Here is a 25965-nt window from a genome sequence, read left to right as displayed (position 1 = left end):
AGATACCAGTTGTGTCCCTGTCCCCTGTCCAGTGACCTACAAGCTAACAGACAAGTAACTTTGCTCTCTACCACCACAATTACACCCAATGTACAACAGAAGACAAATAAGATTAATGCAATTAAGTTTTCCATTCTGAAAAGAATGGCCAATACTATTCTTACCAATGATGAAATACTGCTGGACAGGAATGGCAGAGAGTCCCCACTCTACCAGGGAAACAAGATTCTTGGTTAAACTCAGGTTCTGTGCTGGGGTGGGAGTGGGGGGGCAGGGGGACCTTAGGGAGAAGACAGACTCCCTTGTCCATTTGCCTGCTGGAAACCGGCTTTGTCTCTGGAAGATACTTTCTTCTGTTATCCTTTCCAGCAATATATGAAGTGAACACAAGAAAGTATGTGCTCCCAAAGAGGTCGGAAAGAATTAACAGCCTATTTCCTGGGGGCACATGTTTGGGGGTCAAAGATTGCTTTAGTTGTCAAACAATGGCAAACTATCACAGGTTTTGGCAAGCTAAACTTGTGGCATCTTTGGCAATATAATCCACTCAAAACCTCCACAAGTCTCTTGTCTTAGGCCAGTGCCACGTGAAAGGGACCACAATTCAAAATTTAGTCTGATGGTAGATGCTAAGCTTGTCAGTTCTGTCCTCCTATTATTAGCTGACCTCTGAGGCAGATGCATCCCTCTCTCCCTTGATTTCAGGTTAGCTAACTTGAGAGCATCTGATTCACACGGTGGGATGATACCACCACCACACCCCACTCACATCGGGACACGCCATGTGACCTAAAATGTTCTTTCTGCCTGAATGATTTCAGGCTCAGCCACTCGATTAGCTCTGGCCAATAAAAGATGAACAAAAGTAACACATGCCGCTTACAAGCAGCTGCTTCTGCCATGTCTCCCTTCCCTCTGAAACAGAACAGCAATGTCCCCAAAATGCCTATTCCTTTGGCTTCGAGTGGTAGAGGATGGTGGAACAGAGCCATAGACATGTCCTAAGTAAGAAATAAACCTTTGTTGTCCTACGGAGACTTTGTATTTGTAACTGGAGCTTTACCTAGCTTAAGTGACTAGTTCAGGTGGCAAGATAAATCCTTAATATGATCCTTGCCTAGCCTGGCTTCCACTTTTCTCTGGCCAAGAAAATCTGACAAAGTTTTCTAAAAACAAATCTAACCTCTTGCTGTTTGGGAAAAAGTAACTACTTTTTCCGGCCCTGCAATACCCCCATATTACTGTCCTTTTAGTCAGCTGGAGGCATAGGCTATGGGCACACAGAACTCCATTAGCAAATTTATATCCCCTCCCACCTCTAAGTGCAAACTAGCTAACTGTTCTCTTACTTGATACCCTCCTGCATTTCCTTGCTAAAGCAGCTAATCAACTCATGTGAGCCTTCTCACATTAGCAGTCTAACCACTCTCCTGGAGCTACAAACTGGAGACACACACCCATGCTCTTCCAAGTTATCAGAAGTGACAGCTTCAGCAAGGGTTCTGCTATAGCATAACAAGGGTCGCTAGTTTTCCAGCCTCTAACATGGTGTCTACTGTCTGCTGGCCAACCACGCAGCCAGTGCCATGCATTTTAGCTATTACAGCAACACCCCACTGCAGATACCCATTTTGGCACTAAATTGGGTATTGGGAAAGCTGTTGTGATAAAACAATGACAAATACAGTGGCTCAAACAAGAAAGTTTATTCTCCTCCTGGAAATAGTACAGAGATAGGCCGGTGCTTAGGGGAAGGTGAGCAGTAGTTGGTTCTGTCCCACAAGGTCATATGGGGACCTAGGCCAACTAGCGATGGCTCTCCCATCCTCATCACAGGAGGTCTACCTCTGGGTTCAAGGCAGCTGTTGTCATTCTAGTTGTTTTTTTTCTAGTCAGGGTGGGGCTGGGGGTATGGCACAGAGAGAACAGGACTAGCACCTCATCTTTAATAAAGTAACCCAAAAGTTGCACATATCACTTTTGCTCACATTTAATTGGCCCAAACCTAATCACATAGACAATCTCCCATAGTCAGAGGAAGTTGGAAAATATAGTCTCTAAGAGAGATTCAGATACGAATAGAGAAAAGGATATCCTAGATACCAGCAAAGAAGTAACAATAGTCTCTGCCACACTTCACACAATCTATTCTCAAGAGTCATCAGGAAATTTTTTTAAAAGCATATTTCAGATTTCAGACAGTGGTACCCTCTGTTTAAAACCTCCACCTCCACTGGCTTCCTCTTTCACTAAGCATAAAAACCAAAGTCCTTACAATGGCCTACAATCCCCATGCAATCTGCTCCCTCCATTACCTCTCTAATTTCATTTCCTAATACTCTTCCCTTAAAATAAACACCAAATGTATAAAAGACCTAAATGTGAAAGGTAAAACTATGAAGCTAATGAAGTAAAAAGTAGGATGATATATCTAGAATCTTGGAGTGATAAAAGATTTCTTTAGATCCCAAAAGTATTAACAATATGGGAAAATTCTGATGGAACTGAAAGAATTGACTCCATCAAAATTAAGGGCTGTTAATCAACAAAAAACATTATAAAGTTAACAGCTATACAGAAGACTGGAAAAATATGTTTGCAACCTCAAAAAAAAAATTTTTTTTAAAGCATTTAATATCCAGTATATGCCAAGAACTCTTTAAGATAACAAGAAGATAGGAACTGAAATTAAAAATTTGGTAAGAGACAGCAGCAGATAATTTACAGAAGGTAAAAATAAAATACAGAATGCCCCATTAAATTTGAACTAAAGATAAGCAATAAAGATATTTAGTATAAGTATATCCCAACTGATGCAAGGGTATATACTTATATTCAATATTTATTTGTTTATCTAATATTCAAATTTAACAGGTTGTCCTGTATTTTTATTTGTTAAATCTGACAATTAACAGTGAAATCCATATGGCTAACAAGTAAATGAAGAGAAACTCAACCTCTCTGCTTATGAAAGAAATGCAAAATAAAACTATGAGATACCATTTTATACCCATTATATTAACAGATGATGTTTTTTTCCTGTTACGACAGAAGATCACTTAACTCAGGATTCTTTTTTTGATCATATCACTGGGCAATAAAAGCCTAACTATTTACTGCATATGCACAGAGAAAAACCATATTTCAAATGCATTATTTCATACACATAAATAATAGCACATAAGTAATCCCAGTAACCACATTCAGGTATCAAAGACATCTTTTTCCTAGAAAATCTAAGTACCTATTTAGTAAAAATTTATAAAATGTAAATGTTGAGGATAAAAATGTTTGAGTATCATTTAGTAATTAAACAACAGTGATTCATAAACAATATTAATTTTAGTACTGGATTGAGATTAAACTCTTAAGGTTAACTATCATAGCAGGTCAGAAATTTGGACTGTGAACAAATACAAGAATTAGGCTTCCCATTTGCAAAGAGCTTTCACATAAAAATGTTTTATCTAGTCATAAATGTAGCTTTATCTCTGGATAATACTTGTCTAGAGGGCGGAGAGGGATAGCACAGCTATAGGTTACAAAAGGAAACCGGCTGCATATAAACATGACAATACCCGTTACCCATTCTTTTTTTTAAGTACTATGAGCTTATTTCATATGTAAATACAGTACACAGGGTATTTTTAATAAGACTTCAATACAACAAAGAAAATATACCAAAAACTAATTTCGCCTTCTCTAACTTCTAATATAAAGAATGCTCTCTGAGTTTATCTTAGCATCTCGAAGGAAAACATTTTTAAAACTAAAATATCATGTGAGAGATCACTTTAGAAAAATACATACTTTTTGTCAGAGTTCCAGTAAACCGTCGTAAATACCTCTTTATTTCATTCTGAATAAAAATATTGTAAAATAAGAATTAAAACAAAATACTTTATAAAAATGGTACTATAATTGTGGTAAAATGATTCAAAGATACTAAAATAATTCAGCCTACCTTATACAAAAGACATACACTATAATCATTAACCTTCTAAAATGCTGATAAGAATAATCCTTAATTAACTTTCAAAAAGTCATCACTTCTAGATGTATCTCTAACAACAGCAAAAACAATAAACTTTTAGATCTATAATTCAACATCCATCAAGACTGCTTTTGGCAGCATATGATACAACACACTCCCACAAGAGAGAAAAACAGACATAAAAGTAACAGCTTTCACCACAGTGTTTAAAACATTAAAGTATTTCCATAAATAACATATTACCTTTTAACTATATATAAAAATAATCCTTGAAGCAGCCTGGGTCCCAAATAACATATAATCCTGTGACTGGTAGATAGAAAACAAATGATATTCACAGCACTCATTTCTTTTTTTAAAAGTTTCAGAAGAAAAGCAAAATCAGAAGTGTATATTAGCTCAACTGCTAATATAAATGTTTGACATAAATTTCAATGGAAAATAAAAGTACCTATTCTCCAGTTTCAAGAAAGGAAAAGATTATTCTTTGGCTCTATTACAAGCTGGAAACAAGTAACCACAGAACCAGTTTTAAATATGCCCCAATCTATCAATCCTTAAATTCTAGTCAACATTTCCACTTAAGCCCTCAGCTGAGAAAGTCAGCCGGTCAGTAACTGCCTTGCTTCTGTACCCTTGCTTCTCAATGCCAGCCAGTTAATAAAGTCCAAGTTTAAAGTTGGCCAATGCCTAAATTGTCTCACTGAAAGTAAGCCAATCTTAAAATTCCATGCTTCTTCAAAACCCTAAGTACATCTCTGCCTGTTTCGAGGATTCTACTCTGCAAGCATAGCTCTCCCTTCCTTAGCAAGTATGAAATCCAGCTCTGTTTCAGTTACACTTAATGGTGGTCTCTCCCCTCAATAATGCTATAAATATTATGTTAACCTGGATATAGCATTTTTCTTCAAGGAGGTAAGAAAAATATTTTTATGCTAAGTCAGTTGTATGGAAAGTTGAAAATCTTCACTTTTTAAATGTAATTATATATATATATATATAATTATAATCCTTCATGGCCCAATATACAAATGCACTAACAAAGGTCTTTTTCCTTCCCTTCTTAATCCCAGACCCACAGTTTCATACTATCAATTGTCCACATCCAGCCTATTCTATTCTATTCTATTCTATTCTACAGAAAACATTAAAATTTCCAATTACAGACCTAAAAACACAGAACTGTTTTATGCCACAGGGCAGGAGGTGCGGGGATAGGTAAAAATGGGTGAAGGGGAATGGAAAGTATAAGCTTCCAGTTATGGGATGAGTAAATCTCAGGGATGAAAGGGACAGCATGAGGAATATTGTCAAGATATTATAATAGCTTTATATGGTGACACTTGCTGTGAGCACAGCACAATATTCAGAGCTGAGGAATCACTATCTTTGTATACCTGAACTAATTTAACACTGTGTGTCAACTATACTTCATTAAAACAAACAGCCTGATTTTAAAAATGGGCAGAGGATCAGAATAAACATTTTTCCAAAGAAAACACTGTGGAAAACAGTGTGGCGATCCCTCCAAAAAAGAAAACTAAAACTCCCATATGCCCCAGCAATTCCACTTCTGGGTATTGAAATTTTTCTTCCAATCACTGAAACTCACACCGAGAACTGAGTATCATCAAATAATCTTCAAACGAAATAATAACTCATCAAAAATTTAAGTAGATATTCTTTTGGAAAGTAAGAGAGCCTCAAATGTGACTAAAAGATGGTAAGGGCTAAAGAGAATAATACGGTTTCTAATTTAAAAATTAGAATGAATGGAAATCCTATTCTAAATCTAAATCCCTCTATCAGAATGGCAAAGAGAATCATGCCAAGTAGGTTACTTCACCCAAGTATACTCAAATACAGCTGAGAGCCATCTCTTCACACTGCTTTTGGACCTGATTGTGCTCAAAAAATAAATTCTACATAGCAAGCAGCACTACCTTATACTTTATCAAAACTCAGTAAAGATCCCACTCAACTCCAAGCACAGTACAAACACTGAATTACCAACTGATTCAAGTGACAACATGAACATCTGACTAGGTGTTGTAGTCACCCCCAAATATGCCACTTTGACCTTTTGATTATTTTGAATCAAAGGTACTTAAGAAACAGCAGGTGCAAGGACACTCTGACTCTCCTTTTTTTTTTTTTTTGTCCAGAAAGTAAAAGATAAACTCCCCTGTGAAAGGTATCCTCCCTTGTACCAGGAGGAAGACATTCTTACCACCAGAGATACGGATCTGGGAGCAGAGAAACCTGTACAAAGAAATCTTATTAAACTAATCCTTATCTTCCTCCTTACTTCTTCACTATTTACTACCCCTAGCCCAGACTCTTCTGGATCCTGTCAATTCTTCACAAATTTATTGTTTCTTTGCCTAAAATGTGTAAAAGCTTCCTGTTCTGGTTACTTCTTTGGGTCTTGATGAAGGTTCCCCTGTATAAGTTTAATAAAGTTTGTATGTTTTTCTACTGCTAATCTGTCTTGTATCAGTTTACTACTGAGGCCCAGACTGAGACCCAAAGATGATGGAGACTTTTTCCTCCCTTACGGTGTCAAGAGACCTACTTAGTTAGGTTAAGAATGGATTTGGTGAATTTATCCAGAAACTGTCAAATTTCTTTATTAGAGGGTATCCAGACAGGCAGCACAGGATAGTAAAAATAGTCAAAACTTTATTATGAGTTAGGTGATCTTAAGTAAATTCCTAGTTTTTATAAGACAGGAAGATCAAATGAAACAACTAGTAACTTTAAAAATGTCCTAAGCATCAAAACCTCGCCGAGTCCTAGATTTGCTTTTGTCCCTAACTTGCTATAATATATATAGCAAGTCATTTTGATCTAAGTCTGTTTCCCCATCTGGCAAGTAGTGAGGATAATGCATGTCCTACACATTCCATGGGGTGTTCATGAAAATCACATATAAAAATTAATGTGAAAGTATTTCTGAAATATATAAACCACCATGTAACTGTGAGATAGTTAATTCAATATATGAATGAGATTTATATTAGCAAACCTGTTACAACCCAGAATTGTATAATGCCCAAATTAAATTAACTTTATTAAGAAAAAATATTCATAGCTAAATATCAAACCCAAAACAGTAGACATATTGACAACCAAAAAAATTCAAGGCTATTAGGTACAAAAACTATTTTCCTTGCAATAAATGAACCAAATTGGCTCAGCTCTTCAACAAACTAAAAGCAGTTGAACACAATCTTTTGTTCAAGTCAGGTATTTGCCACTTACAACTACTGCCTCAACCTCTAAAGGCTGAGGCAGTAGTTGTAAAAAAAAAAAAAAAAAAAAAAAAAAAAATAGTAAGGAAGAAAGAAAAAAGTTACATATTGCAGGGTTTCTCAGTATCAGCAGTACTGACATTTTGAACTGGATAATTTTTTTTTGTTGGGTTGTCTTGTGTGTTACAGGGTATTTAAGAATATCCCTGGCCTCCACTGACTACATGACAGGTACAGTGCCCCCAACACATAGTTGTAATAACCAAAAATATCTCTAGACATTTGCCAAATATCTCCAGAGTGACTTGGGGGAAGGAACAAAATCATCCCCAGTAGAGAACCACTGAGGTAAATCCATAGTTCCATATATTCCAGTATTTATATCACATTTATGTAGAATGCAGCTTCAAGCTAGCACCTTTGCTAGGACCAAAGAAAAGAATGCTATCTGTAGGATAGTAATATTTAGTAATATTTAACAATTATAGCTATGGTAGGGAGTTATGGTTAACATATCCCTTCCATCACCATGTAGCTTTTGCTTAAACTCTCTAAGTATTTTCTTCTTGCATGTTCTTTTGGGATAATAATTTGGTTAATCTGTCACTAAAGCTCAGTCTCCACCCAGTCCTTCTAATTAATAGTCATTATTTATGTGGGGGAAAAAATCAAGCTTCAAGATCTTAATTTCTAAGTAACCATGTATCAAATGAATCAAATTTAAGTGACACTTAAGTGTTTACATTATTTAAATATATTTAAACATTTACAATGCTAAAGAAAAGTACACAAACTAGTATATTTAGCTCTTACTGCAAGTACACTCTGTGTGTATATATATGTATATATACATATAATGTGTATATATACATACACACTATATACACACATATATACACACATACATATATGACTTAAAGGTAATAACAGAATTGACTAATAGAAACTACAAGATGAAAAAAAAAAAGAAACTACAAGACATTTAAATATTAAAAAATATTTAGTGCCCACTACATGTTATCAGTGGGCGAGATAAATAATTTTCTAAAAGAAACAATTTCCAGACACCTGCATTTTTATTCTTAACTAGTAGATTCTAAATTTGTTCATGTAAATATAAATTTTTAAAATAATTTGGATTTTACAAGTTATCTAGAACGGTCAGTGTTAGAAAAAGGGGTTCCTGTCTTCAAACAGGAAGACTTAACCATTATGCCCACCCTGCTGGGAGCGGGTAGCACAATTAAACAATGATCAAACAATGCCCTCACTAAGCCTGAACTTAAAAAATAACAAAGCCTGAGCAATCAGGAGCCCCTTCAAGATACTTTATACTATATATGAATATCTGATATTCCTGGGAAAGCTAGCTGCAACTGTAGATAAAGAAATAATAATCCATTTCAACCCTACTAAACTTAGGGAAGCCATGGTAGGGGACTTAAGGTTCTGTGAACTGCAAAATGAAATGGCACATTTCTGCATTTCTATTTGCGGAGGGTTCCAATTTAGAGTGATGGTGGATTTGGTTATTCATATCAGCTATCCCACTGACAGCTAAAAAAGCTAAACAAGATATTTTATATATTGTAAGAAAAAAAACTCTGAAATTAATCACAAAATCTACAATGGTGTAATTCTATAAAATGTTTTAATGGTTCAAATTTGAAATACGTTAGGAAGTAATAAAATTATGACAAATATATTGACATTAGAGTATACTCTTAAAGAGATGTACAGAAGTAAGACCCAAATTTTTGTGCATATTGTTCTAGTTTCCATGTTCTACAATGTTCCAGATGGGAGAGGTCATCTATAACTCCACCTATGACATATACCACCAGATCCCCTTTCTATGACAAAAAAAATAGTTCAGTGTTAGAGAGATGAGCAGCAGAGAAACTGAAGCCTACTCCAACATATGGAACTTTGGTGTGATACACTTAAACCAATGGAAACCTGCCTAAATACCTCACACAGCCCCTCCATCACTCTGTATTATGCAAGCTGCAACATTTCAAGCCAACTCCCTTATTTCACTAGTAAATCCTGTCAACACTGAGGTAATAGAACTGGAAAATCTCATCACTCCACAATGATACTAAAATATCAGAATTTATTTCATTTGGTAAAAATTATATCGTTGCCAAATAAAGCTAATGCAAATACAGTAAAATATGCAAGATTATGAGTAATTCTTAAAGAGGACTCTTGGGGAGCCTCAAATTCACTGTGAAATTGGTTAGGCATTCTTTTGCTCCTTTGACCCCTTCATGCCCCATCCTTCCAGTATATAGGATGGAGGGGGCTGCAAAGGTCAGAATGAAATGATCAGCATGCTTTTATGCATTTGGTCTACTCTGGTTTTATTCCCACAGGTTTTTCCTCAGACTGCTCCTCCAAGGAGAGTGCTATGTATTATTCATCCCTAAACTCCCAAAACTTAACCAAATGTCCCACATATAAAGTCATCCCTAACAGCTACTACACGGCAGGCACTGGATTAAGAACTAGAGACAGAGAAGTAAAAAAGATACAGACCTCACCTTCACAGAACTTCATGGAAGGGGGATACTGAATATTGGTTGTGTGAACTGAATTAAAGCCCAGTCAGCACAGCCCAACTGCCCAGTTCTTTTTCTCCACGGCTAACCAAGGTTTAGGTGAGGAATAAAACCAGGCTTTCTCTTCAGAAATATACATGTGAGTCTCCAGCTCTGACCATTCCCCTGAGTTCCATATTCATATATCCAACCGTCTACTCAACAAGTTGACTTACAGGTCTTTATAGACATTGATTGTGGGGATTCCGAAGCCAGACTGCTAGGTTTTGAATCCTGGTTCTGTCACTCTCAAGCTGGGCCACTTTCAACTTCTCTGTGCCTCTGTGTTCTCATTTGCAAAATGGGGATTACAATGGTCCCTGGCACATACAACCGTTTTAAGGATTAAATTAATTAACACACCTAAGAATGCTTAAAACCCTGCCCAGTACAGTTTATGCCTACAAAGTGCTTACTATTACTACTAGCTCTAGTATTACTATGTCTACAAGGCATCTAAAACTCGTCCAAAACAGAATTCATGATTTTCTCACCAAATCCCTTTCTACCTGCTCAGTCAATAGCACTACTGTTCTCCCAGGTGTTCCAGCCTAAAACCTAGTTAGTCATGATTTTTCCTTTTCCTCACTCTCCAGTTTAGTAAATCCACACCAGTAGCTCTACCCTCAAATTTTATCATGAATTTGACCATTTACTATCATCTCTGCAACTACTTCTCCAAGGCCAAGACAGCAGCAGCTCTCCTCCAGGGTAGAGCCACACCTCCTACCTCCCCACTTTTGATACCCTCCCCCACTCCATGACCTTCAAGTTAATTCTGCAACCAATAAAAGTAAAATCAAATGCGATTTCCTTGATATAAAACTTCCAGTGGTTTTCTATCACACCTAGAATCACACCTTTACTTCACCATAGCCGCCATAATCTGGCCTGGTTTTCCAACATCATCTGCCACTACTTTCCCTCTCCCTTGCAGTGATCTAAACACTCACCTTGCTTTGCCTTGGCCACCTCAGGCTACCTTCCCCCTCAGACCACCGCTTCTTTGTTGCTCCTGTTCTACAGGACTGTCATCTGGAGCAGAGACTCTGAAGCCAGATTGCCCAAATTTGTATACTGTCTCTATCACATTTTAGCTGTACAATCTTTGAGCAATGCTTCCTGTGTGTCAGTTTCTTCTTCTATAAAAATGGAGGTATTAGTACTTACAGCATAAGGTCGGTATAAAAATTTAGTGTTTAGAAGACTGCCTCACGTATTTAAGCTCCACGTAAGTGCTGACTGCTCTTATGATCCTTGCCTGAAATGTTACCTCAGGCTCTTCCTCTCACTTCAGTTGATTCAGCTGTCACCTTTTTTGAAAGGCCTTCCCTTATAGATCATATCTAAAACAACCTACCTTTTTCCCCCACTGTCATTCCCTTATCTTCCTTTACCTCACTATACTTAGTCACTCTCTGAAATAATATTATGTACTTAATCTTTGTAGCCCAGTCACTGGAAAATGAGCTCCACCAGGTTGGGGACTATCTTGTTTGCTGCTCTATTTCTGGTTCTGACTCAGAACCTGACTTCTGAATAAACATACCTCTTGTCCAGGCTAGGAGACCTATGGGAATTTCTTAATAACAAGACCATACTTAGTCTTTTGTTCTTAAACTTATCATCTCCTTTGATCCTTGAAAAAGCAACAGCAAATACACCATCATCTCCCAATTTAGAACAAAAAAGGAAATCCCAAATTTGGGTGACTTGTCTTTGGACACAAAACTATTAGCTGGTAGAACCAAAATTAGCACCTCTGCTTTCTAATTCTAAGGCTTCTCAAAGAAGGATAAACTGACTTTACAGAAATGTGACCTCTCAATCCTTGGAATAAATACTCTCTGAGATGTGTACAACAGTCTTCCCTTCAAACTTCCTAACAAATACTTACCTCTACATTTGAGAAGTATTAGAGTACTCACTCCTCTATAATGTACTAACCCTTGGCAAGCCAAAACATTCAAAGTCCGATATGACAATGGGATATTCCAAGTCCACACAGAAACAACCTCTAAAATTAAGTGTATCCATGTTGACTATAATGTACTAGTTCCAACAGAATAAAACCTTTCTCTGAAAAACCCAGCCAAGGAGACTGCATACTCGTCAAAAACACTGTGATAAGGGCAGCAGTCATTTCTTGATCCCTGTTCCACAAAGTTCAGTGACAACAGTTCAGGTCGCCCGTCAGACCAAATGTTGTCCATGCTCAGATGGGAGGTGGGTGCGAGGGGGTTGAGGGGGCAAATCGTGAAGATCCCTACCTACAAGACCTTGGTTAAATGGCCATTGGCCGGCACATTCTCAGAATAACGACTATCTTTCTGAACCTTCACTTAGCAAGTTTACATGCTTGTGTTACCTCATATGCTCTCACAATGTTCCCGGTTCTGTGAGAATGTTAACTAGGCCAAAGGTTGCGTCACCTCCATTTTACACAAAAAGGAAACTGAGGCAGCAGGTGGTTATCTTTACAGCTTGTCCTCAGCGATCTGGTCACTTGCAGGATCCCAAAGAAAGCCTAGATGTGAAGTGTCTGAAGAAACCCTCCATTCCAGACTTCATGTCAAACTCCAGGGCTGAGGGGGAAACTAAGCCCCTTCATCAAGGAAGAAGAAAAAGGGGGTCGCTCCCCTTTGGACTTCCCCCGTTCCTTCCCTGTCCTCATTCGCCAGCCCCTAGAGCCCTCTCGGCCCCAGGGGAGAAGTGCGGGCCTGCCCCCGCGGGGCGCGGCCTCGCCTTCTCGCACTCCCGGTCCCGCCCGCCCCAGAGGGCGCGCTCCCACTCTGGGCTGGCACCTGTCCCTTCACCACGTTCGGCGGCTCCCCGATCGCCCAAGAATCAAACGCCCGCAGCCACCACCGACACCGGGAATGCGAGCAGCAGGGCGAGACCCGCAGGCCCAGAGAGCTGCAGGAATCCTCAGAAACTTACAGTTTTCCTACAGCGTGCGCGTCACGGCGAGGTGACGTCACGGGACCCGGCGTTCAGGGAGGTCAGGCCGCTGGGCGCCGGGCCGCACCACCCCCACGGCTCCGCCCCGTGCGCGACGGCGGGAGAGACGCCCCTTTCCTCAGCGGCCCCGCCCTCCACCTTGTAGCGCTAGGCGCAGGCGCACACGGCCTGCGTGGCCGCCTTTTAGAGCGGGGACTGTTTGAGAGACTTTCGCCGAAAGCCTGTGGCGGGGGCGCCAATGAAAGGGGGCATAGACATACACCCCTTCCCCACCATCTCCCCCACCCTCGGGAGCGCAGCAAACAAGCTGTCGCCCAGGGAGCTGGAGTCGGACACCAGGGTTGTGAGGTAGATTTTCCGCAGACATTGCCTCCTTTCCCTCACGTGTTCATTAAAAGTTCTCCACGTGTGGAAACAACCATTGCTCCCCACCAGGTGCGGGCAAGCCCTCGGGCGGGAGGAGTCAGCTCTCCCACGGGTCCTCGCTCCCACCCGGCCCCGCCCTTGGGTCCGCCCCCGGTTCCGCCCCAACCGGACCTGCCTCGGCTCTCCCCGCCCACGCCGGCTAGACCCCTCCCCTCGAGTCCGCCCTTCCGGCTCCCGCTCGGAGCTCCAGCTGGCGCCCCCTGCCCCGCCCTGTCCCGGCGTTGGCTAGGAAATTTTAGTGTGTTCTTCCTACTGGATTTCCCGTTTGTGCTCAGTGAAGCTACTTACAGGCTACCGTTCACCTCTATTAAATTTAACAAACAAGTACGTACACTTTTTGGCCAGTGTGAACTTTCCACCACCTCCCACTCACGTGATGATGCCTTCCTGTGCCCTGGGTCTCTGCGCTTCTTTATGCTCTTACCGACGGCGAATTCTGGTGTTAAAAGATAGCAGAAGGGAAAGTGAAGGCTCGAAGAACTAACGCCGATATAGTAAGAGATTATTTCTGGCTTATAGGATTCTTACATTACACACAGAAGCAGGGGGAAAAAATAAACGTTTTGGTTAAAAGTGGCTCAGGCAAATCATTCTTGGGGGGGAAATAATAGGAAAAACAGGCCTTGGAAATAGACCCTAAGGAGGAAATGTTGAAGATGCCAATAATCACTTTTAAAAACGTATTTGGAATCATGACAAATTGTTAGATCAGGCATGGGATTTTGCCAGGCAGCTTCAATATAAATAAAACCTGAAACAATGGTTTGTTTACACTCCCATTGAAAATATTGTAGTATTTTCATAGGAACGAGTGATTACAGGAGAATATTAGTCTTTAACTCTTGACATCTAAGCGGGTTAAAAATAAGTATGTGTATTATTCAGGAAAAATCTAAAGTTTTGAAAAGTTTCTGATTTGGGTAATATTCATATATTTAGTTAATATAATATTACACAAGATCTTTATTATCAAATGATGTAAGAAATGTGTAAATAATTTAAGAGTATTTTTCTGTGGAGCAGAGTTATAGAAAAGTTAGCACGTTTTAAAAGTGCTACATTTTTTAAAAAATGATATTTATATTTTTCTTTGTAAAACAACAACTTTTAGAGAACTTTAAATTGTACATTTGTTAACATACCTATAAAATGTTTTATGTGTATCATGCCAAAAGTTGAAATTCTCTTGAGATTCTAGATAAACCTATGGGAGTATTTCACAAGTAAATGCCATCTCTCGTTTTTAAGAAGTACACATCAAGTTCATTAAACATTTTTAACACAGAGTACATTTGCTTCTCTAAGATGGTTTGGCTTCTGGATGTTTACTATACTGGTAAGTTATTAGTATACTTTTGAGCTTGTGCTGGAGACAGGAACACAAGAAAGAAGACAAATATCTTCAATAAGATGGGTGGGGGGAAAGAAGACAAATGTCTTATTATTTAGTATGTTTTTTCCCTTGCTACCCCAAGATTTAAAACAAAAACAAACACTTCCCACTTCCTATATTGCTAGATGCAGGAAAGAAGTAACGTGTTCAAGAAAAGAATGACAAGCAGAAAAGGTACCCAAACAAAGAGGAACTTCAGGGAATGTCAAATTTGTGGGAATATACACATTCAGATTCTGTCAAGTTCCGTGACAAACTGGAATCTGATCTAAATAAGTAGCCAGAAAAAAAAAAAAAAAAAGTAGCCAGGAGGTAGGGTCAAAAGTGTGTTGATAGGGGTGCCTGGGTGGCTCAGTGGGTTAAAGCCTCTGCCTTCGGCTCAGGTCATGATCCCAGGGTCCTGGGATCCAGCCCCGCATTGGGCTCTCTGCTCAGCAGGGAGCCTGTTTCCTCCTCTCTCTCTGCCTGCCTCTCTGCCTACCTGTGATCTCTGTCAAATAAATAAATAAAATCTTAAAGAAAAAAAAAAGTGTGTTGATATTAGAGAGAGGAACTCTGAGAAGAACTTCTTACTTTAAGAAAATAAAACCCTAGACATTCAGTGGTTAGCACCGGAGGGACTAAGGGCTTCCACTCCGGCCCTTGGGGTTTCACTCTCCACTGGTGGTTCTTTCACTTTAAAATCTGCTGCCCCTAAGCAAGTTAGCCCCCAGAGACCTCTACTTCAGAACTCTTCCCTTGGTCCTACTCTACAAACTGAGAAAACCTTAACTGTACTACTAGGGAAAAATAAAAGGTGGAAATACAATGGCTACTATTTACTGGGTTTTATACATACCCAACCCTGCATTATCTGATTAATCCTTGCAACTGGATGAGATAAATGCTGCCATTATCTCCATTTGACACAGAAGACAAGCATGGTTCCCAATGCTAAGTATGTCACATCCTGCAGCCTCTAAGTAGCAAAGTCAAGATTTAAATCCATACTCCAGAATCGACAGCCATAACCACTGATCTATATGAAGTTTCATGTAACAACGTAAGAAACAGAGACTGAGAAGGTCCAAGATACATAAATTCTAGCTCACAAAGACTGATACCATGGGTATCTTCTTCACTATTCCTCAGCCTGTCTTTGCATGGATACTTCTATATCATTATTTAAGGTGCTCATCATAACCCACTGAGTTGATTTTGTAACCATTAATAGATTACCACCCTGAGAAACACTCCTTAGAATCCAAAATATAAAATATCAAACTGTATTGCATGTGATAAGTGTAATTTTTCCAAAAGCATAAATTAGGAGAAACCATTGTTTCAGAACACACACACATTTGTTGCTGTGCTGATGTAGTTCTTCCTGTGGGTCTCAGTGAAAAAAAAGTGTGAAAAATGCTATTACAACCACCCCTTGCCTGACTTCTATGCATATTTCTTCCTTCAGAATCAAGACCAAGAGAAACCAAATCCAACTCTATAACCCCCTTGCATCAGTCTCAGCTCCAAGATCTGGTCTGAGAGGTCTCTCTCCAGGCAATCAAGACAAATGATGAGGTCATTCTTACATCCAGAAAGGCTGCAGTCTCCAGCACAAGCACAAAAGTATACTAATAACTTGACAGTATAGTAAGCATCGAGAAGCCAAGAGTTACACAGAATTAAAGAGAGGTCGTTCAGAAAAGGGGGCAGAGATAAGGAGCTTGGTGGAAGGAAGACCTGAGACAAAGATTGGAGAGCTATAGAAGTATGTGTGATTAAGAACCACATAATCTTTCACAGGTCTGCTGGCACAGAGTTTGCAAAGTATTTCATTTTATCAGTTCTCCCTGCCAACCCCTTTATTTAACTAACTCTCTCCATTCTTTCAGTCTCTTCTTAGCAGGAACTCCCTCTGAGAAGATTTCCCTAAGTGCTCTTTGCTCCTGGCCTTGAAAATTATTGTCATTTCCTTCTCTGCTAGACTGTAAGCTCTGTGAGGGTAGGGACAATGTTGGTCTTGTTCAAAGTCAAATCCTCTGCTTGAAGCTGAACATACCATAAGTTGAGACTCAGGAACTGTGTGTGGAGGGAGGAGTGAATGGACAGATGAACTCAAATTTTAAGACTGGCTAGATTTCTTACTCAAGATGCTAGTTGTTTTTTTTTTTTTTTTTTTTTTTTTTAAAGAAGGCATTGTGTTAATAGAAATAGTACTGAGAAGAAAAATCCTTAAGCAGAAAAAACATTCAGAATGATGATGCAAGCATATCATAGCAAAACACTGATCAGGGTCAGCTCTGTTGTTAAATGGGTAGCTTTGTGCAAGTCCAATAACTTTCTGAGTCTTTAATGGGCTCAATAAATGTTATTTGTAGTGAATGTCCTAATAGAGTGTTACCCTGGGGGAACTCTGGGAAATCAGGGCAGGCCACCTGGAGCCTTATTTGCATGAAGTTCTCTGAAAGAAACTGACAGGCACTGGGAGCTGGCAATTAATCCTCTTAAACAAAAGATGTTGGACAAAGGCTTCCCCCAACAACAAGAGGGTGGAATGGGGGAATGAGGAGGGAAATGGAAGACAAGTAACTAGTGTCATTGCTCTCAGGAGCCAAGTTCATGATTGAGTACAGGGCCAGGTGCATGCTTTTTGAGTATAAAGTTGAAAAAATCAAGCTGCGCGCGTGTGTGTGTGTGTGTGTGTGTGTGTGTTGCGATTGAAGGGTAGGGGAGCAAGATGCAGGAGAAAGAAGAGGATGTCAAAAAGATTTACAATTACTCAAGGAAGAAACCTCACCTACTACGGCATAACCAGCAGGCAGAATGTTCCAGAAACAGGCCTCTGGGTCTTTGTGTATTCTGTTCTTCCTCCCTGGAATCTATTTTCTCCTTTATCTCTTGGAAAAGACCTACTCTTTCTTCAAGTTCAAGTTCTATCATTAATTACCTCTGCTAATAACTGCCAACATTAACTGAGCGCTTGCTTGGATCTAAAGCGGTGTACTCTCCAATGAAACCTTTAATCTTGACAACTATTAATTTTTTCTTAGAGGTACAAAAACTAATAGTGCATCTTATAGTTGCTGGCATATTCAGTTTAGTAACAAATAGTGTGTTGTATTACATTTGTATGTGCTTCCTTCTATCCCACGAAGCTGTGAATTCTTTGAAGACGAGAGGGATTTATTCAACTTTGCGTCCTTAGCACCTAATGTAGCTCCTGGCACATAAAAAACATTTGACAGACTTCTCGCAATCAGTTGAAGAGGGAATGTCATCTCCCTGACAGACTGACAGGTAGGTGCAATCTAGAAGACAAAAGTCATAGACTGTTATCACCAAAATTTGTGGTTATCCCTAAGACCTTACTAGCCTGGGAAAATGAAGTCACAACTTCCTCTGAGTTTTGTCCTAGTTAAGTTCTATCTGGCATTAAAGGTATGTGACAGTCCCCCTGGGCAATTAATTCAGCACGTCTCTTCTCCACTTGACAAATTGCCATTTATTACTTACCCTTTATGTTGGGCTTACACAATTTTTAACCAATTAAAGCAGTTATACTAAGGCCAAATCAAAACAATGTTTTAAAATCTGATTCAGCAAACGCAGATCCAGTTGTGTTTAGACTTTAAACTGGAGATGATATTCAGCTCACCAAATTCTTTGATTTATGTTTTTACGTTTTTGACTTGACTGTCAGAAGATAACACATTTTAAAAGCAAGCATTTGACTTCTTCCAAAAAGTCAGAAGCTCTGATGATGTTGGCTGCCCATTCACCCAGGGTATTCATCACTGGAGTGAAGCTGCCTGGTTCAGAGGCACAGATGTTCCCCATTTTCCCATAACCCCACCTGGGGACTATTTAACCTACCCACTTGGCCCCTAAAGGCACTTGAGTTTATGACGGATCTTGAAAGTAAAGGGCTTGACCATTTAAGTTTCTAGCTTAAGAAGGATCATAAAACCTAAAAATGAATAGCTTTGCCCAGAAATTCGGTAATGCTGTAAGCAAATTAATGATAGTCAATAGTCACATTTTCTTTATAAATAGAGTTTTCACAATTTTTATATCTTTCTTCTAGAGAAGAAATATTCTTGTGCATTAGGGATTTTCCAATACTGTATTGCTTTTTGGTGTGTAAACAAAAGAGAAAAATATTTAAGAGAAATTGAAATGCAAAATACACAGTCGGGTTTACAATATGGCGTGGCATGTGTGACTGTTGTATTGATTGACTCACAGAATACATAGTTACCCAGCATGCAGCTTTCTTTCCCGGGCCTCACAGTTCTCTTGTGACACATGGGAGAAGGGAAGTGCATATGTGTTAATTATCAGGTTTGTCTGGGGCGCCTGGGTGGCTCAGTGGATTAAGCCGCTGCCTTCGGCTCAGGTCATGATCTCAGGGTCCTGGGACCGGGTCCCGCATCGAGCTCTCTGCTCAGCAGGGAGCTTGCTTCCCTCTTTCTCTCTCTCTGGCTGCCTCTCTGTCTACTTGTGATTTCTCTCTGTCAAATAAATAAATCTTTAAAAAAAAAAAAATTATCAGGTTTGTGTTTTGTTCTATACCACAAACGGTAGTCACAGTCACTTTTACATTATACTTCAAGCTCTGAGGTTATATAGAATATGAGTAATTCATCAGTTTGTTATTTTGGCTCTCTTGTTTAGATATGTAGTAGGTACAGCTATTAACCTTGGTTGCAAATGACAGAAAAACCCCAAGATAACAGGCTTCAACGGGATTGGCTTATTTATTTCATGTGTAAAAAATGTCTGGATATATGTGATCCAAGGGCCAGTTTGCCCATGTCAAATGTCAGCAACTCAGGTTCTTTCTATCTTGTGTTCAGTCATGCATGACCTAGATTCCCAGTCATCTCACAGTCCAAGATGGCAGCCTAGCTCCAATAATCCCTCAGCATGCAGGAAGGAGAAGCTCCAGAATATTCTGCAGCTAGTACTCCTCAAATCCCACTTTTTCAAAGAAGCGTTTCTCAGCAAATGAAGAGACTGATCAATCGATTTCTCTTCTAAATTCCCTTAAAACCTATTTGTACTGGACTGTAACTGTTTAAATACTTAAAATGTATTTATATTATGAATATTCTCAACATCTCTGTCATCATCATTGTTCTTAAATCTATAACAATGATTCTAAACCCTGGTTACACATTAGAGTTGCCTGACAAACTGTAAAATGAAAAACAGTCCTCAGGTGCCACTGGTCCAGGATCTATACTTGGAAAACATCTGCAAAGGTGGAAGAAGACCACCTTTGAGAATGGGGTTGTTGAGAGGGGATTCACACCAGTTGTAGGTTCTGTCAGGGGCTCACTTAGGAGTATGTGTGCCAGGGAAGCTAAATATCAGCCTAGGGTTCTATATAGAGGGTCCTGAGGCCAAGCATGATGCAGAGGCATGAGGCTTCATAACTGTGAATGGATGACAGAAACCCCTGGACCAGGATGACCAGAAGTGGCAGCCACCAGGCACTGAGGATTTGAGGCTCTTCGCCATCATTTCTGGGTTTGTGTACAACCCCGAGAGAAGGAATAGGAGCCAGGAAGACAGACAGACAGACAGACAGAGATAGCAAGCATTTTCAACCTCTCTAGTATGGAAGCTAAATCAGATTGGATTTAATTTAGAAGAATTAAAGACATATGATGGTTCTTATGACTCAAATCTTATGGACCAAAATTGTAGATGTGACAAAAGCTGATATATGTGCAGGAAAATACCTTATATTTAAACAATAGTTTATTGTCTTATATTGTTCTGTGCTCTAATTATTATCTGATTATAACTACAAAGCCACCCTTTAGAGTGAATACAGAACAGAGAGGTGATGTCAGTAGAAATTTAGGATAATACCTGAAGAACCCCAGATAAAGATGGTGAAACTCAGAAAAATATTTGTGGTTTCTGACTCTTACAGTTGACAAAAATGTCAAGTATATTCCTAACTAGAGATTTTCCTTGCTATCAGTATCTTCTTACTTATAGAAGCAAAAATAATTTTTTCACTTTAAAATTTTCATTCCTGCTATATCTATCTGATTGAATGGGTACCTAACCACATTTTTACTTATATACACACCAAAAACATGCAGGAAAAGAGACATCCATTCTACACTAAGTTGCTTTGAATTTTCCTTTCATATATTACCTCTAAAGTATATATTACTTCTTTTTAAATTGGAAATATATTACTCTTGTCATGTAAAGTAGACCAGTTTCTTTTTTTTTACAATTTTTAAAATAGATTTTTATTTATTTATTGGACAGAGAGATCACAAGTAGGCAGAGAGGCAGGCAGAGAGAGAGGAGGAAGCAGGCTCCCCGCTAAGCAGAGAGCCTGATGTGGGGCTTGATCCCAGCACCCTGGGATCATGACCTGAGCCGAAGGCAGAGGCTTAACCCACTGAGCCACCCAGGCGCCCCAGACCAGTTTCTTTTTTACTATTATTTAAATTTTAGTTAGCGTAGAGTGCAGTGTTAGTTTCTGGAGTAGAATTCAGCGATTCATCAGTTACATAAAACACCAAGTGCTCAGCACAAATGCGCTCCTTAATATGCATCACCCATTGGGCGCATCCCCCACCCACCACCCTTCATCAACCCTCAGTTTGTTCTCTGTAAGTCTCTTACGGTTTGTTTCCCTCTTTCCTTTTTCTCTTTTCCCCTTCCCCAATGTTCATTTGTTTTGTTCTTTAAATTCCACATATGAGTGAGATCATATGGTATTTGTCTTTCTCTGACTAACTTATTTCACTTAACATAATACACTCTAGCTCCATCCTCATCATTGCAGATGGCAAGATTTCATTCTTTTTGATGGCTGAGTAATAGTCCATATATATATATATATATATATATATATATATATATATATATAATAGAGAGAGAGCACATCTTCTTTATCCATTCATCAGTTGATGGACATTTGGGCTCTGTCTATGGTTTGATTATTGCAAATAATGTTTCTATAAGCATTGGGGTGCATCCATCCCTTTGAATCACTGTGTTTGTATCCTTTGGGTAAATACCTAGTACTACAATTGGTGAACCATAGAGTAGTTGTATTTTTAACTTTTTGAGGAATCTCCATACTATTCTCCAGAGTGGCTGCACGAGTTTGCATTCCCAAAAAACATTGCCAGAGGTTCCCCCTTTCTTCACATCCTCACCAACACCTGTTATTTCTTGTGTTGTTAATTTTAGGCATTCCAGTTGGTGTGAGATAGTATCTCATCATGGTTTTGATTTGTATTTTCCTGAAGATGAGCGATGATGAGCATCTTTTTATATGTCTGTTAGCCATTTGGATTCCTTCTTTGGAAAAGTATCTATTCATGCCTTGTCCCATTTCTTAACTGGATTGCTTACCTAGTGATAAGTTCTTTATAGATTTTGGATACTAACCCTTTATCAGATATGTCGTTTACAAATATCATCTCCCATCCCATAGGCTGCCTTTTAGTTCTGTTGGTTGTTTCTTTTGCTGTGCAGAAGGTTTATTTTTGGTTTTTTTGGTTTTTTTTTTTTTAAGATTTTTATTTATTTATTTGACAGACAGAAATCACAAGTGGGCAGAGAGGCAGGCAGAGAGAGAGAGAGGAGAAAGCAGGCTCCCCGCTGAGCAGAAAGCCGGATGCGGGGCTCGATCCCAGGACCCTGGGATCATGGCCCGAGCCGAAGACAGAGGCTTCAACCCACTGAGCCACCCAGGCGTCCCTGTGCAGAAGGCTTTTATCTTTTTATCTTGATCAAGTCCCAATAGTTCATTTTTGCTTTTGTTTCAGGTTGTTCCAGTGCCATTTATGTGACAGCTATCTTTCCCCAACTGAATTACCATAGTACCTTTGGCATCATCTCTGACATTATCTTCTTTTCCCCCACAAAATTCAATCTGAACTCTTCCTAACTCACTCACTCAAGGCCAACCTTCTCACTATGGTCAGGTTTAGGCTAAAAAATAGATTTTCAAAAAAAACCACCACCACCACCAAGAACAGCAAAAAACCATAAAGTCTCTCTCTGTCGTGGATTCTATGACACATTGCTCAGATCCCTCCTCTGAATGGAGACATTTGTTCCAGCTTCTGGACATGTTGGTTGGTGATGGCTCACAGCTGTGTCCCTCTCCAGGAATGGCTATCATCTGCAGGAATCAGCCTTGCCCAAGGCTATCCCTCGTCCCTGGGGTCAGTTTGTGCTCAGTGATTCTCAGTGGAGGCCTTGGCTTCAGGTAGGACAACTCTGAATAGCCACTGTGGCTCCATGGAATCAGTTGCAGCCTCTGATGCATCTGCATCGAGGCCCAACTTCCCCTTTTCCTGGTACTCTTCCCTTTTACTCTGTAAAAGAGAGTTCCCAAAACTGTTCCCAAAATTATTCCCTATATAAATTGCTGCATACAAATCTCAGGCCTTGTGTGACAATTTCTCAGAGAGCCTGAACTCTTTAGCATCTTAAAGTTGATTATGTCATTTCTCTGCTTAAAGTCCTTAGCCTACAAGACATACAAAGGCTTCCATAGGTTGGCTCCAATTTATCTTTCTCTCCTCAACTTCCTCTGCCACCATTGACTCTGTCCTTCAGACAGCTTTATATATTTATATCCCCCAATTCCCCATTGCTCACTTCTTTGCATGTGGACTTCTCTCTGCCAACGATAAATTTCCCACCTCCTGCTTATCCTTCTGTTCTGCCTTGGATCAGATTGGATCAGATGTCACCTCCTCTGGGAAGCCTTCATATTTTTTCCTCACAACACCATAAAACTCTTTATGTAAGAATTTGTTATCTTACAATGTTTGCCTATCTGACTCTTGTACTAAATTGTGAACTTCTCTAGGCAGAGACTGAATCCGGGGTCTCATGCCATCATGGATAGATTTTCAATACATTTTTTTAAGTGAGGCACTGTAAAAAGGTATTAAATATTTGGAAATTTTTGCCATATTTGGTTCATGTGTCTTATATCTAGAAGGTCATGTATCATCTTTAATAGAGGCTATATATTTTTTCAATCTTTTTAAGATTCTGGACTACCATACTGGCTGGAAACAAATCCAGGCAAACACTTCAAGATGAAATGAAATTCAAACCACAGATCTTTAAAGTTAGTTCTGTTTATTAAAAAAAGGAGAGGGGGTACTGGGAAAGGCTTGAGGTGGAAACACCAATGCTTTCATTGGGTGGGAGGAGGGAAGAGAAAGAAAGAGAGAAGGGTGGAGAAAGAGCTGATTAAATTGGATTGGCTGGTTAGAGACTGGAAATTTTCCTCCCTTTCCCAAGAGGCTTATTTTTTATCTTTCTTTTTCACACCATGAAGTGTCAAATTAAATTGCAAAGTTAATTCTCATCACTAAGGAAGGGATTCTAAATGTATTAATTAAGGATTACTGGCATTTTAATTTTATTCATGAGAATGAAAACTTTTTAATAATTAAACAACTATTTGTTCTGTTTTACATATTTATATTATTATAGAATATTACAATGTAACATCAATGCATTAAACTCTAGTTTCCAGAGACTTGGATGACTATTTTAAAATAAGAGCTGTGCTTATTGATATATTTGATTTTATGAATTATGATACTAGAGTTCCCTTGAGAAATTATGTTCTTTTTTCTTCAGAGATGAAGTCTTTAACAGGATGAGATCTTATCTTGCAGGAAACCATGAATCCACTGTGGAGAAGAATGATTTGGATTTCACTCTGGTAGAACATGAAGTACCTTTTGAATTCTTCACTGTCTCTTTCAGTGATTTATCTTATAAATGAAAATAAGCTTTAGCATTTTTCAAAACAGATGAACCTACCTTTATAGAAATTGAACAGTTCTTCTGCAGGAAAAATCTAGGAGGAAAAAACAAAATTATTCTTTTCGGTAAGATAATGTAAAAACAAGTAAAAAAATGAAAAAAAAAGTTGTGTATCATTGAAAATCCAGGTATTTAATGATTATGACAAAATTCATATTTTCAACAGTGAAGCATTCATTGAAAAAGTTGGAGCTGTCTTTACAAATGTGGAGAGGATTACAAATTCTAAATTATGAAATGTCTTCTAAAAATAAAATTATAAATTTATAAATAAAAAATTTAAAAATATGTTTCTTTTTCCAAATTTGCTTTACCTTTTGACCTTTAGCTGGGACCCCTCTCCTCTTTTCTCTCAGTAAATAAGCCACTCTAGTTCATAGATAATATTAAAAAATAATAACTGCAGAGAAAAATAATAACTGCAACATTGAAAGATACGGTGCTTCAAGCAAAACTAAATTATAGGACTTTAAATGGCAGCAACAATCAGAGGTTTCTTTTTTAATTAAATCATGAGTTTTTATTAACAAAATAAAAGCCTTAGCTTTTTATATACTTAAGAGAGAAATGATGTGCATAGACACACATTGTGCTCTTGTTACCTTGACGGACAGAGATTATTATTAACAATAGTGTAAAACAGGCATACAGAGAATCTGGAATTCTGTCTCTGTTAAGATTTAGATCCTGCCAGTGGGTAGCAGCTGTTTTAAATTTAAGAGGACAGGAGTGGGTTAGCGACATTTTGTAAGAAATAAATGAGCCCTCAGCACACACCAATTGCTGGTAAATTCAGAAAATGATAAACATTCTTCCTTCACCAAAAAAGCAAGATAGGAAACACACCTGCAAAGACATTTGCAAAACAGAAAAGATGTTGCTGTGGAACAAAGACATTTGTTGAAATTTCTCCACTATTCTCTTTTCATCCTTTTCCCCATATTTTATCTTTACACATTCAGGATCATTTCCTGACTTCAATTGTTTTCCTAAAATCTTAGAGATTTCAATTTAAATAACACAAAACAAAAAACAGAACAAAATAAACAAAAAAACTTTACAACTCAAAGATGTCAACTTCAATTTTAAAACCAAGAAAGTGTCCTAAGTAATTTTCCACTAACATTTGTTCAACATCCTTTTGCTCCCTCTGGTCTATGCTTTTTTTTTTTTTTTCCTCCCTGTGAAAATGGCATCAACATTTTTTAAAGGACCAAAACAAAAAAATCAACCAAACAAACAAAAAAATTTAAAAAAAAACTGTATAATAAGTAACCAATACAATAAAGGGGCTGATAACATTATATTAAAAATAGATAATGGGTTTTATATTTTATCCTCTGGTTAGCATTCCAGACTGTTGGTGAAAAACTGAACAAACCTTTTCTATAAGTCAATTTTAAACTACAAACTTTCTAATGTTTTTAAATATCATGTAATTGATGTGAATGAGACAATTTATATTTCTTAATAAACCTAGTTTAAAAGAAACACTAATTCCTCCAAGTT

The 25965-nt window shown here is 38.6% G+C and overlaps 1 protein-coding gene across 14 annotated transcripts in view; it reads right to left on the bottom strand.

The window, feature by feature from the left end:
- Positions 1–12921, bottom strand: part of ZNF438 (zinc finger protein 438) — a 195209-nt gene extending 182288 nt beyond the window's left edge. For 6 of the 14 annotated variants that reach the window (XM_082740795.1, XM_082740799.1, XM_082740805.1 and 3 more), the window contains exon 1: positions 12792–12921. The gene's annotated coding sequence lies outside the window, so the exon portion shown is untranslated. Of the gene's footprint in view, positions 1–3810; positions 3860–12791 lie in introns of those variants that run through there. The other 8 variants (XM_082740800.1, XM_082740796.1, XM_082740801.1 and 5 more) reach the window with 8 other exon arrangements.
- Positions 12922–25965: the final 13044 nt, after the last annotated feature.

The sequence above is a fragment of the Mustela nivalis genome, assembly GCF_964662115.1.
Source record: "Mustela nivalis genome assembly, chromosome: 7".
Taxonomy (NCBI): domain Eukaryota; kingdom Metazoa; phylum Chordata; class Mammalia; order Carnivora; family Mustelidae; genus Mustela; species Mustela nivalis.
Note: the sequence above shows the minus strand (reverse complement) of the source record. Positions and strands in the feature narration are given on the sequence as shown.